The sequence below is a fragment of the Delphinus delphis genome, chromosome 2 (genome assembly GCF_949987515.2).
Source record: "Delphinus delphis chromosome 2, mDelDel1.2, whole genome shotgun sequence".
NCBI classification, from domain to species: Eukaryota; Metazoa; Chordata; class Mammalia; order Artiodactyla; family Delphinidae; genus Delphinus; species Delphinus delphis.
The window spans coordinates 170362442-170375801 of NC_082684.1; the positions used below are offsets into that span (position 1 = coordinate 170362442).

Here is a 13360-nt window from a genome sequence, read left to right on the forward strand (position 1 = left end):
GAACTGCACGCGCAGGCACGCTCTGCCATTCTGCCGGCTGGGGTGCAAGGCTCACCCTCGTATAAAGGATGCTAGCTGGCTGCACCATCCTTGTTGTCTTACTGTTTACTCTTTGACACAGACACGTGCAGACAGAGAAGGGCTGACAGACAGGTAAGGACACAGGCTCAAGCAGGAAAAAAAAAAACAAAACAGTTCCAGCTACATGCAAGCAGGGAAAGAAATGAGACACCACGATATGTGACAAATAATCACTCATTCATGTTTCTGAGCACCGACCAGGTGCCGAGCATAATACAAGGTGCTTCAGATCAGAAAACTAAGTGCACCCCCTATGGAGAACAGTACGGAGCTTCAGAAAACTAAAAATAGAACTACTATATGATCCTGCAATCCCACTCCCGGGCATATATCCGGGGAAAACTCTAATTCGAAAAGATACGTGCACCTCGATGTTCATATTAGCACTATTTACAATAGCCAAGACATGGAAGCAACCCAAATGTCCAATGTTCATAGCAGCGCTATTTACCATAGCTGACTCACCAACTGGAAGCAACCCAAATGTCCACTGACAGATGAATGGATAAAGAAGATGTGGTATATATATATAGAGTGGAATATTACTCAGCCACGAAAAGGAATGAAATAATGCCATTGGCAGCAACATGGATGGACCTAGAGATTATCATACTAAGTGAAGCAAGCCAGACAGAGAAAGACAAATACCTTACGATATCACTTCTATGTGGAATCTTAAAAAAAATGATACAAATGAACTTATTTACAAAATAGAAACAGACTCAAAGACAAAGAAAACAAACTTACGGTTACCAAAGGGGAAAGGGAGGGGGGATAAATTAGGAGATTGGGATTAACAGATACAAACTAGTAAACATAAAAGAGATAAACAACAAGGTCTTACTTGTTGGGAACTATATTCAATATATATATTCAATATCTTATAATGACCTATCATGGAAAAGAATCAGAAAAAAAATGTGTATATGCATATATACATATCTGAATCGCTTTGCTGTACACCAGAAACTAATACAATATTGCAATCAACTATAATTAAATTAAAAAAATAAAGACATGCTCCTTCCCTTAGAAGCTACAGTGAGAGACATACACATTAACGGGTCATTCGAATTTGAGATCAAACTGGAACAGCAACCTGGTGAGATTCCTGTGGGAGAACAGAGGAGGATGACTCGCTCCACTTGGAGGGACAGGAGGAGGTAACTCTGCAGGCTGGAACTGAAGAACGAGCAGGGGTGCCGGCAGACAAGGGACAGGACGGGCCTCTTAATCTGAAGGGTGAGTATTTGCAAGAAGCTGACGTCCAGCAAAGGTCAAATGTGCATGGGGAAAGGCAAGAGTGTGTGGTGGTGTATGCACAACAGACTGAGTATCTGTGTACCCCCCAGAATCCATATGCTAAATCCTAACTCCCAATATGATGGTATCAGGAGGTGGGATATTCGGGAGGTGATGAGGTCATGAGGGTGGAGCCCACATGAGTGGGATTAGTGCCCTTAGAAAAGGGGCTCCAGAGAGCTCCGTTGCCCCATCTCACTGTTTGGAGACACAGTGAGAAGGCACCATTCATGAACCAGGAAGCGGGTCCTCAGAAGATACCAAATCTGCTGGTAGATTTGGTATCTACCAGCAGATTTGACTCCCCAGCCCCCGGAAGAGTGAGAGATAAACGTCTGTTATTTATAAGCCACCAAGTATTTTGTTACGGTTGCCTGAACAGACCAAGACAGGGTATGAAGGAGAGCAAGACAGTGTATGAAGGAGAGTGTGAGAGAAGAAGTTTAAGAAATAAGAAGCTACCAGGTTGTGGTGAGGCCTTTTATTCCATGTTAAGGGCTGTGGTCTCCAGGGAATGAAGCGGGGCGGCAAGGAGAGGTAGAGAGAGGGGATGCCTGTGTGCGTGCTTGTGGGTGCGTGTGTGTCTGTGTGTGTGTGTGTGTGTGTGTGTGCGCGCGGTAGGATGGTGGTAAAGGGGTAAGTGGTGATCATTTTACAATAACTCAGAAAAGAAAGAGGAAACCTTGAATCATGGCAGTGGCAGTCAGCACCTCACCCCAAAAGAACTTGGGAAGAAAACATAGTAATAAGGCTTTGGAGAAACTGATGGTAAAAGGCCAGAAGAGTTTGATGCTAGTAATGTAGCAAAGAGGAAGAGGGAGGAGACACGGTGAGTCATTTGTCACAGGACAATGATTTTTAAGCCTTAGGAGGAAGAGGAACAGGGTAATCAAAAAACCACAGGTGGAACTAGTAAAAACAAAGGGAAACTCAGCGAAGCATTGGCTGACCCTGGACTACTAGCAGAACGAGGTTCCTCTGGGGAATTGTATTTACTGAACATTGATAACTAGCCAAACAAAGACTCAGCTGTTTCAAAGCCAGTCTGACTGGCAATCTCACCGGGGAGGGTCTGATGGGAAAGGGCAGGCAAATGCTGTGCTATTTCATCATCACCTTCTAGGCAACAGAGAAAGCTGCAGTAACACGAGCTTCCCCGCTCTCACCTTTCCACAAACAAGAAGCAAGGATGCTCACACATTAACTGTTTTCTATTTCCAATATAAAACCCAAAGTCACGGTACAAAATTTATAGTTTTTAGATTGTTTTCAGTTTGGTTTTGTTCGTTCTTTAGGAGTGTGATCAGTCCTACCGGCAAGACAAAAAGAACTTAGTCCTTTAAAACAACCAAAGGACTGTGGTTTGGGATATTATCCTTGGATATTATTATCAAGATATATTTGAGTATCTTTCCAAGATATCTGTATCTAAAGGGCACAAAATCTGCACTGATAAAGTTATAACCTTAGGAACAGGAGGGCAGGGAAACTAAACTGTCGTGCGCGAGCGAAACCACATATTCCACGATAAAGATGGAACCACAAACAAATACCAGTTTACAATTTCTGCGTAAAATGACAGACACACTCCACCCTGTCTAGGCAAACGAAGCCTATAAGCTATCCCTGAAGATCCACCTAAAATATAGCCTTGTTCTGGATGTGGCTGTTATGTTCTATAAATACTTTGCTGTTTTTACATTTGTTTAGTGCTTTTATTCTGCTGCCCATGTGTGTGCCTGTTTAATCCGTCTCCAGAAGATGGACCATCTCTCATTCTAATTTATTTAACACTTTGAAGGTTATTACGTGCTTAGATAATTTTTGATGAATATTCTGCAAATTGGCATGTTGATTTCTCCTGCTGTGAGGAAACTCCCCCAGTATTTTCAGAGCGGTCAGATGGTGCGTACAATTAATAAAACGCACAAACATCTGGTACACTCAGGTTCTAGGCTTATTTCTTCCATTCACTCGGTGCGTTAAGTACTTGGGTGAAATATAAATAAGAAAATTGGAGGTGAAAATTTTTCTAATTGTTGACCATGAATGGAAAATAACCAAAAATTTTATATACTGATTGGATTGTTGCCTTTGTTGTTAAGAAATAGATGGCATAAACAGGCACATGAAAAGATGCTCCACATCGCTGATTATGAGAGAAATGCAAATCAAAACCACAATGAGGGGACTTGCCTGGTGGTGCAGTGGTTAAGAATCCGCCTGCCAATGCAGGGACACAGGTTCGAGCCATGGTCTGGGAAGATCCCACATGCCGCAGAGCAGCTAAGTCCGTGTGCCACAACTACTGAGTCTGCGCTCTAGAGTCCGTGAGCCACAACTACTGAGCCCACGTGCCACAACTACTGAAGCCCGTGTGCCTAGAGCCCATGCTCTGCAACAAAAGAAGCCACTGCAATGAGAAGCCCGTGTACCGCAACGGAGAGTAGCCCCCGCTCGCCACAACTAGAGAAAGCCCACGCGCAGCAACAAAGACCCAACTCACCCAAAAATAAAATAAACAAAATAAATAAACTTATTTAAAAAAACCCCCAAAACTACAATGAGATATCACCTCACACCAGTGAGAATGGCCATTATAAAAAAATCTACAAACAATAAATGCTGGAGAGGGTGTGGAGAAAAGGGAACGCTCCTACACTGTTGGTGGGAATGTAAATTGGTACAGCTGCTATGGAGAACAGTACTAAGGTCCCTTAAAAAACTACCATATGACCCAGCAATCCCACTCCTGGGCATATATCTGGAGAAAAACTTCATTCAAAACTATACATGCACCCCAGTGTTCACTGCAGCACTATTTACAATAGGCAGGACATGGAAGCAACCTAAATGTCCACCGACAGATGAATGGATAAAGAAGATGTGGTGTGTGTGTGTGTGTGTGTGTATATATATATATATATATATATATACACACACACACACACACACACACACACACACAATGGAATATTACTCAGCTATAAAAAAGAATGAAATAATGCCATTTGCAGCAACATGGATGGACCTAGAGATTACCATACTAAGTGAAGTAAGTCAGACAAAGACAAATATTATATGCTATCACTGATGTGGAATCTAAAAAATAATACAAATAAATCTATTTATGAAACTGAAATGGCTCACAGATGTAGGAAACAAACTTATGGTTACCAAAGGGGAAAGGGAGGCGGGAGGGACAAATTAGGAATATGTAATTAACAAACTACTCTACATAAAATAGATAAGCAACAAGGATTTACTATATAATAAAGGGAATAATATTCAGTACCTTATAATAACCTATATTGGAAAATCATCTGAAAAAATACATATATAACTGAATCACTTTGCTGTACACCTGAAACTAACACAATATTTTAAATGAACTATACCTCACTTAAAAGAAAAAGGATGGCATAACCATTGACTGACATACCCTTGTTTCTACTGGAGCATTTTTTCAAAATAAAAGCCCTAAGAGCTTTCTGATCAATCCTGACAACTGAAGAATTTCAGAAAGTTAGGGTGATAGAATCCATGAGTGCAAAGGCAAAATCATACTTCTTCTCTTCCTTCCCCTCCCCCAACCAATCCTCCCCAGTTTAATGTTCAAGGGCTCACTCAAGACTCACGGACGCAGCAGGATGCCGCCCATTCTTGGTAAGCCTCCTCCGTCCCAATAAGGAAAGGATCACTAGGGTGATGTCTTTACCTGCAGAATCCTTTCTGGAAGGCTCGGTGACATTTACGGAGTATCAGAGCTAATGTTTTTTGTGTTTTTTTCTTACGCTACTTTCTATTTATAAAATTCACTCCAGGATCGTAGGTAAGGAGGTGACATTATTTCAGCAATACCTCCACCTCCAGGGCCAGTGGCCTTCTTACACCCCTTGTGTTTTAAACCTCCTGCAGTTAGTACTGTTGGGTCTTCCAGGGACATAAGCAAGCCAAGCCCGGAGGGGAGAGTGCAAAGACAAAATTTCTGATTCTAGAAGAGGCTCCCTTATTTTTTTTGTGCTGGGTGCTTCACGGATATCATCTCATTGGCTCCACTGAATAAAACTTTTCTGATAAATAAGAAAACCGAGGCTCAGAGAGATTCAGTAATTTACCCAAGGCCTCACAGCCAGGAAGGGGCAGGGCCAGAAGTCCAAGCCCGGGGCACACGACACCACAGCCCTACCCGCTCTGTGCGCCAAACCACGTGGTCAGGGACTCTAGTCTTGGCCCTGCAACGGGGACCCCGGCGAGGTCCCGGAACATCTGTGAGCATCTCCTCATTTGTAAAAATGATCTCTGTGCCCTCTTTTACTCCAAAAATTCCATCCGAGATGTCTAACTTGACGGAGAATCCCCAAATTTCGTATGTGCATGGTCCACAGCCTCTGCTCAACATTTAGTGTGACTGCAGCCCTTGATGCTTTGCTCTTATCCGTGGTCTCTGCTCTCCTGCCAAGACCTGCCGGCTACATCTGTGCTACTGGTCACTCTGTAGTTACTCTGTTACAAAACACTCAACCACCCCAATAAAAGGGGATTGAGAAGGCAGAACACTGCCCTGCATTGTGCTCCGCTCCCATCGTTCTTATCCTCACAACCCTCCCCTCTTTTCTGCTCTCTCTCTGAGCAACAGAGAAATAAGTATCCAATGCCTCTTGGGGGTAACCGGAGGCAGCAGAGAAATCGGTAAGCCCGCAGTGCACTACCCACTGTTGGTAGGTGTGTCGCCCAGCCCCAGGTGACTCCACACTATTAGGGTTTCCTAGTTTGGGTTTGTCCCAACTGTACACTTTTTCACAGGCATGTGGGGAGAGCATAATCGTGCATTTTATGGTTATGAGTGGCACAGCCTGGCAATTCTCCGATTATTATTTCCATTTGTTGTCATGCATTATCAATCTAATTCCCCATTACGTGCCATGTTTTTCATGCATTCCTCGTACAGCAAGGACAAAGAAAGGCAAAAGCCCTGCAAAGAAGCCTGTATCACCAGAAGAACAGGCTAACTCTGATGGAAATTGTGGAGTTAGAGCCCAAGGTTGAGAGGACAGCTTTTGGCTAATTCGGAGTGAAAACTATCGTCAAAAAGTTTGGTATTTGGCATGAGTACCAAGACGGGCAAGGTATTGCTAAAGGGGAATGAGGGGCCACACCACAGAACAGACTTACAAAAAAAGTTAGATACAGAAGGACCTAAGAGGACATTTTTCTTTAGACCACTGGGTTTTCCAGGTTTCTGAAGATGCTGAAATATATCAGCATTGCGGTTGGTGTGAAGAGTCACTCAGTGATTTTTCTTATTCAGATAGGATCTATTGAGTGCCCACCATGAGTAGGGGGTAAAGGTAGGGAGCCTTCGGTGAACAGAAAGCGCGCAGTAACTACGGATCGGCAAATAATCACTAATACGATGGCGCGTGTGGAGGTAGTCAGAGTTTGGGGAGAAGGATGTAGGTGTGCAAATGTTCTTGACGACCCACAACTCACGTCTTCTTGCACTACATCAAGGAATGGCCAGAGCTTCAGTCTTAAACCAGAAAACCAGAAACCACCACATACGATGGAGATCAGGCTTTGTAACAAGTCGGCTCCTATCAGCTCCATCTCCGAACTGGCGTTAGAGATGCTCGATCATCTGCAGAGGGGTTACCCATTCAGTTCAAACGGAACCTACAAGCCCATTTTTTCTTGATTATTTGGTAGTCATAAGATCACTGAACTGAACCAGATCCCTTCAATCCCTTCCAACAATCATGGCCTTTATTCTGAGCAGTAATTTCCATCTTCAAGGAGAAAAGTGTTTCTCTTTTGGGGAAAAAAAGACCTAATTTCTACTGATAAAGTTAAGAATTGAACACACACCCTCCGCCCACAAACACACATACTCACTCAACAGCACCCAAAATAAGCATTAATGCAACTCACTAAATGGTGGCGAGAGCTCTGATCATCTTCTGAGCAAGTAAGAGAGGCATAAGGATAGATACTTTTAGGATAATGCGGCTAATGGTAGAGCTGGTAGCCTCGAAAGTAAGGGTGTGTCTAAATTATTCCTTATAAGAGAGAGACATGCTGATCCCACAGGATAGGGGAAAGAGTGGCAGCTGATGGATTTAGGGAACCAACAGGAAAGTGCTGTGGAGAGAATTTCTGATAAGCTGGATTCATGCTGATTCGGAAAACTTGCAAAAGAGAGTAGCCAACCCGGCAGGCTTTGTGTGCAGTGGTGACCCTGGAGCCCAGAGTTCCAAGAGCTATTGTACCCGCTCTTGAGATTAAATGTCCTGGAACAAGCAAAAACAAAAATGGAAAACACGGCCAATACACTTCAGTCTGATTACGGCTAGAATAAACAGCATAAGATAAAATACTCAAATCTCATCCTTCCCCAACAGGTTCGTCTTTTAGTGGCCACTTTTTCCCAGATTCTTTAAGTCTTCGATTTTGCTTATGGTAGGAAAAGTTCAAGCATCTATGTATCTTACATAACTGATGGAATGATCCTTTCAATTCCTTTTCTCCCATCAACTCCTACCTTTTAGGAGACATCCAATATCTACTTTTGTTCCTTTAACTACCTATTCAGAGAGCAACGGACGTCCAAGAATCAGAAATGGACAAGATGGAGAGAACGGATAACCAGTGTCCGGGGAGCTCAAGAGGAATGTAGTTTTTGAAATTTAGATCAAAGATCTTTATCCCATGGCTTCTCTCCCCGTGAGGTCTCAGAGATCCTTTCTAATAGAGATGCTGGAATTTTTCACAATGAATAAACCCAAATAGAGAATTTCTGCCACAAACGTTACTGACACATCAGCTGATATCCAAAAATAAATAAATAAGTAAAAGACAGGAATGAAAGCCACCGGTGAATCTAGACTTATACTTTCTGATACTGTGTAGAACGTGGTTTAAACTAACTTCAAAACCTAGTTTAACTGTTAGCATGTCTTTCTCACTTTACCTAGTTTAAATGGAAATTCTCCAGAAGCTACACTGTTCCTTTTTTTTTTAAAAAAGAGTACTGACATATGCAAAAATTTCTCAGAACAAAGCTTGAGCTCTGAATGTGCCCCATCGTATTTTCAGTCATTCAGTGTGTCAGGCTACATGCAACTCTTATAACTGATAAGTATAGGACAAACGAATAAAACTCTAGGTCTTTTACTTATACACACACACTAGCATTAATAACGTGAGCGCGAGTGGTATATTTATGCAGGAAAGTCAGTCATGATCTTCTTTTCAGGCAGTCACACTCAACCCCACATTAACTAAATATAAAGGTACCCTGACAGGTCCCCTCAATTTCCTGGACCTTTCATCTCATCACTGCCTCTCCCATCACAAATCGATCACACTTTCTCATCAGCTCATCGAGGCTGACTCAAGGACCCCTTTCTTTTACAACTCTGGCATTCTCACTAGTCCACAGAGCCTTTTGCCAAGTTCCAGAACACAAGCAAAGATTCATTCTTTTTCTGTTTTTTTTTGCCGCGCCGTGTAGCATGCAGGATCTTAGCGCCCCAACCAGGGATCGAACCCGTGCCCCCGGGGCAGTGAAGCAGGAAGTCTTAACCACTGGACGGCCAGGGAAGTCCCAAGGACTCATTCTTGGTTTATTCTTTGACCTCAGACTGTAACTGGGCCATTACAATACGGCTGAGCACCACCCACATCTGGGAGGCAGATCTCATGGATTATAAAGTCAGTGACTCACTGAACCTCAAGGGGTTTCGGTTTCTCCCATGACAAGATAATGCTAATAGCACTTACCACCTGCTAGGCTGTCAGGGGACTTGGCAACAATGTCTACAAATTACAAAGAGGCCCTAGGCCATAAATAACAAGTCTCATTAATAAAATTAGTTCAAGTGCCAGAAAGAATATTACCAACAACAGTGGCAGATCACACTTGGTCAGAATAAAAGCGGGTGGAGGAATCAAAAAACGGGCAGAAGATCTAAATAGACATTTCTCCAAAGAAGACATACAGATGGCCAAAAGGCACATGAAAAGATGCTCAACAACGCTAATTATTAAAGAAATGCAAATCAAAACTACAATGAGGTATCACCTCACACCGGTCAGAATGGCCATCGTCAGAGTCTACAAATAACAAATGCTGGAGAGGGTGTGGAGAAAAGGAACCCTCCTGCACTGTTCGTGGGAACGTAAACTGGTGCAGCCACTATAGAGAACAGTATGGAGGTTCCTTAAAAAACTAAAAATAGAGCTACCATATGACCCAGCAATCCCCCTCCTGGGCATATATCTGGAGAAAAACATGGTTCGAAAGGATACATGCACCCCAGTGTTCATTACAGCGCTGTTTACAATAGCCAAGACATGGAAGCAACCTAAATGTCCATTGACAGATGAATGGACAAAGAAGATGTGGTACATATATACAATGGAATATTACTCAGCTATTAAAAAGAATGAAATAATGCCATCTGCAGCCACATGGATGGACCTGGAGATTATCATACTAAGTGAAGTAAGTAAGACAGAGGAAAACAAATATCATATGATATCACTTATATGCAGAATCTAAAAAAAAAAAAAAAGATACAAGTGAACTTATTTACAAAACAGAAACAGACTCACAAACAGAGAAAACAAACTTATGGTTACCAAAGGGGAAAGGCGGGGAAGGAATAAATTAGGAGTTTGGGGTTAACAGATACACACTACTACGTATGAAACAGATAATCATCACGGACCTACTGTATAGCACAGGGAACTATATTCAATATCCTGTAATAACCTATAATGGAAAAGAATCTAAAAATGAATATATATATGTATATATGTATACACACATAGGTATTAATCACTTTTCTGTACACTAACATGACTGAAACTAACATGACATTGTAAATCAACTATATTTCAAGAAAAAAAAATTTTTAAGTGGGTGGAGGGATTTTCTGATCCTCATTTCAACTAACACTATTCCCTTTTAACACAAGAAGAGTTTAACGTTGTTGTTGTTGCTTTTTCTAAAAGGTTACTGCTACCCGCACAGTTCACATCAAGCATCACTTTTTTCCAAGTTATTTGGAGGCAACACTGTATTCACTAGCAGGACAATATAGTGTTGATTTCACAGCAAGTCCAAATATTGCTTCCAATCAAATTAACTGCAGCTATTTAACCTCTGGGACCAAAGAGCTTCAAGTCTATCTGCTGCGGGACCCTCCCATTCCTGGTGTACCTTAAATAAACCCAGATTTCATTCACAGCAGAAGGGACCCCTCAGCCAACAGAAGAGGCCCATCCTCTAACCCTCTAGGTTGCAAGAGATGAACACGTTGAGAATCAAAATCAGATTTCTGCTGATCTGAAGGTTTAGTCTTCCCACCGTGTCCAAGTCAGACTCCAAAAGGAGGCCAGACGCTAGGAATGAACTTGAAGTAATTTAAAAACCAGAAACAAAACAATGAAAGGTGTCCTCCCATCCCCCCCCCACCCCCCATCAACCTCCCACTTTGTTGCACATTGGAAAAATGGCACACAGAGCTAAGTTCTACTAAGTGTAAGGAGTAGATTTTGCATCCAACTCCTGAGACACTTCCCCCAGGGTCAGCGGTGGCTTCCCTGGATGAAGTCATAAGTCTGCCCCTGGCTCTTGGACTGGTGCTTTCCCGAACATCACAGTCATGCTTTCAGAAAAGGACCAGACTTACAGTGCCGAGGTGCTAGGGGTATGTGAGAAGCTGTTGAAAACCCACTCAGGTAAATGCAGATCAAATCAGCCTGACCAGGTGTCTAAATACAGCTGGGGCTACTCCAACACTGAATAAGCCACCGAAGAGCTCGGATTTAGAAAATGTGGTTGGCTTAGGTGTTCTGAGAATCCCTTTCATCAGAGGCTGTGAGGATTCAAACTGAGAGAAGCCAGAACAGCGGTAACAACGTCTACTGGGATGTTCCATTCATAGGGGAGAAAGCCTCCTCCATCCACGGTGAGGTCTGGGGATCGCCCTTCTCAGCAAGCAGAGCTTCCGGGGGGACTGGCATGGCTGCACCATTCAGAATGAGTGTGTCTATTAAGAAGCCACCGCCAGACCTATTATTAGAACAGCCATCCCTTGGAAATTTCGCAGAATTTGCTTGAATCTACTGAGCAGTTACTCTCCTAACGAGGTACTGGAGAAAGGCACCGAGTTCCCGACTACACACGGGCAGCCCACACGGCTTTCAAAGTACAGGACCGGTTCATCTTTTCTAAACGCAATATGCGCCCACGTTTGGGCAGTTGCCTGCAAGACAGAAGCCCTGCGTTTGGGGGGTTCGTCCTGAAGGGGGTTCCCTCCTCTCCTCCTCCCGCGGTCTCCCTGCATTAAACTTGCTGCAGCCATTTGGAGTGTGAAAGAGCAATCCATTTTAGCAGTCCTAGGCAGCCGGCGATCTGCAGCCTGCCTCCTGAACCCACCCAAAGAACAGGACTTCCCTGTCACTTCCAGAAAAACGGTTAGAAAAAAAAGAACAAAATCACGCCCGGGTCTGCCGGCAGCAAGGTCCTTTCCTTTCTCCCCGGGTAGACCTAGCCAGTGTGAGGTCGAGATGCCAAAGAAAGTGGGTGTGGGGAGAGGGGGTAGCACGAGGGAGTAGAGTCTGTGCCGCACGTGGGGTGTGCACTGGAACAATGTCACATCTGCAGCATTAAATGCTCTACGTCCTCAGTAAAGCAGAAGTGTCATGTCCCTCTCACCGGCCCAGAAACGGACCCAGAAGTGCTGCAGAAGCCGCCGCCTGCCCGCAGTCGCGGCTGGGAAACAAAGACACATTACCTTTTATTCGTGGTGCTTCCCAGGGAGCCGAGGAACTTCAGGTTTGCAGCGGCGCCTCCGCCGAAACGGCCGTCCCATGCGCCCGGGGTGCGCAGGCCCGGGGCCTAGCCGGCGGCATCCGCGCCCGGCGCCTCCGCCTCCGCCTCCGCCGCGCGGCGCCCGCAGCCGCCCCGCCGGTCCCCGCGCGCCCCCGCCGCCGCCGCCCCGCCGCCCCTGCGGGTCCCCAGTCAGCCCATCGCCCGCTCGCGCCGCTCACGCCGAGCCTGGCCGCGCGCCAGGGCGCACCGCCGCCGGCCCGCCCCTCGCCCGCGCGCCGAACACCGTGCCGCCGCGCCCGGCCCTCCGCATCGCGGTCGGCCCCGCGCGGCGCCCCCGGGCACGGCGAGCGCGCTCGGGGCCGCCGGCGGCCGGGGGCTAGGCCGGCTCCGGCGAGTCCCGCGCGGCCGAGCGCGCCGCCGCCTCCCGCGCGCGCCGCGGGGCACCCCCGAGAGCCGGCCTAGCCCCCGGACAACAATGAACGCGCCGGCCTGGCCCGGCCCCTGCGCAGCCCGCGAGCCCCCGGTTCCCGCTCCGCCGCACACGCAATCTGGACCAAGTTAGGTCCCGAATCAGCCGCCGAGCCGCAGAGGCTGCGCGGAGCCAGAGGCGTGCGCGAGAGGAGCGGGGAGTCGGAGCCCGAGGACCGCCCGCGCACCCGGCGCCGTCCCCGACAAACCCACCGAAACCCGCCGCGGGAGGCCCCCTCCCACCCTGGGAGCCGGAGGAAGAGGCTACCTTGGCTGAACTTGGCGGAAGGTGCAGCTCTTATCCCTCGATCTAGTCCAGTTTTCTTGCATTAATCTCCCCTCAACTCTTTGGAAATGGAAGTTCCTGTGAGATAACCCAGTCGTGGGGCTATTGTCAGGATTCGCAACAATTACTGCGGAGGGGAGACTCCCATTTCCAGAGCCTGGGGGAGGAAGACGGCCTGACACGTTCTCTTTCCAAAAAAGAGAAACACACTGGGAGACTATCCCGAGGAGAACAATAACTCAATTCACATTGTATGTCTAAATGTTTATTACTTCAGGAGCTCAATTTGCCTTAGACACTTTTTTTTCCTCCTTTTTCATGAATTGTCAAAACACGGGTGATGAAATAAAGGGAGAAGCAGGCGGGAGCAGCCGCTTAGC

At 45.7% G+C, this 13360-nt stretch overlaps 1 protein-coding gene across 3 annotated transcripts in view; it reads right to left on the bottom strand.

Annotated features, from left to right (window-relative positions):
* Positions 1–13005, bottom strand: part of FRMD4A (FERM domain containing 4A) — a 233384-nt gene extending 220379 nt beyond the window's left edge. For 2 of the 3 annotated variants that reach the window (XM_060006259.1, XM_060006261.1), the window contains exon 1: positions 12189–12301. The gene's annotated coding sequence lies outside the window, so the exon portion shown is untranslated. Of the gene's footprint in view, positions 1–12188; positions 12302–12962 lie in introns of those variants that run through there. The other variant, XM_060006260.1, reaches the window with a different exon arrangement.
* Between the last annotated feature and the right edge of the window lie 355 nt (positions 13006–13360).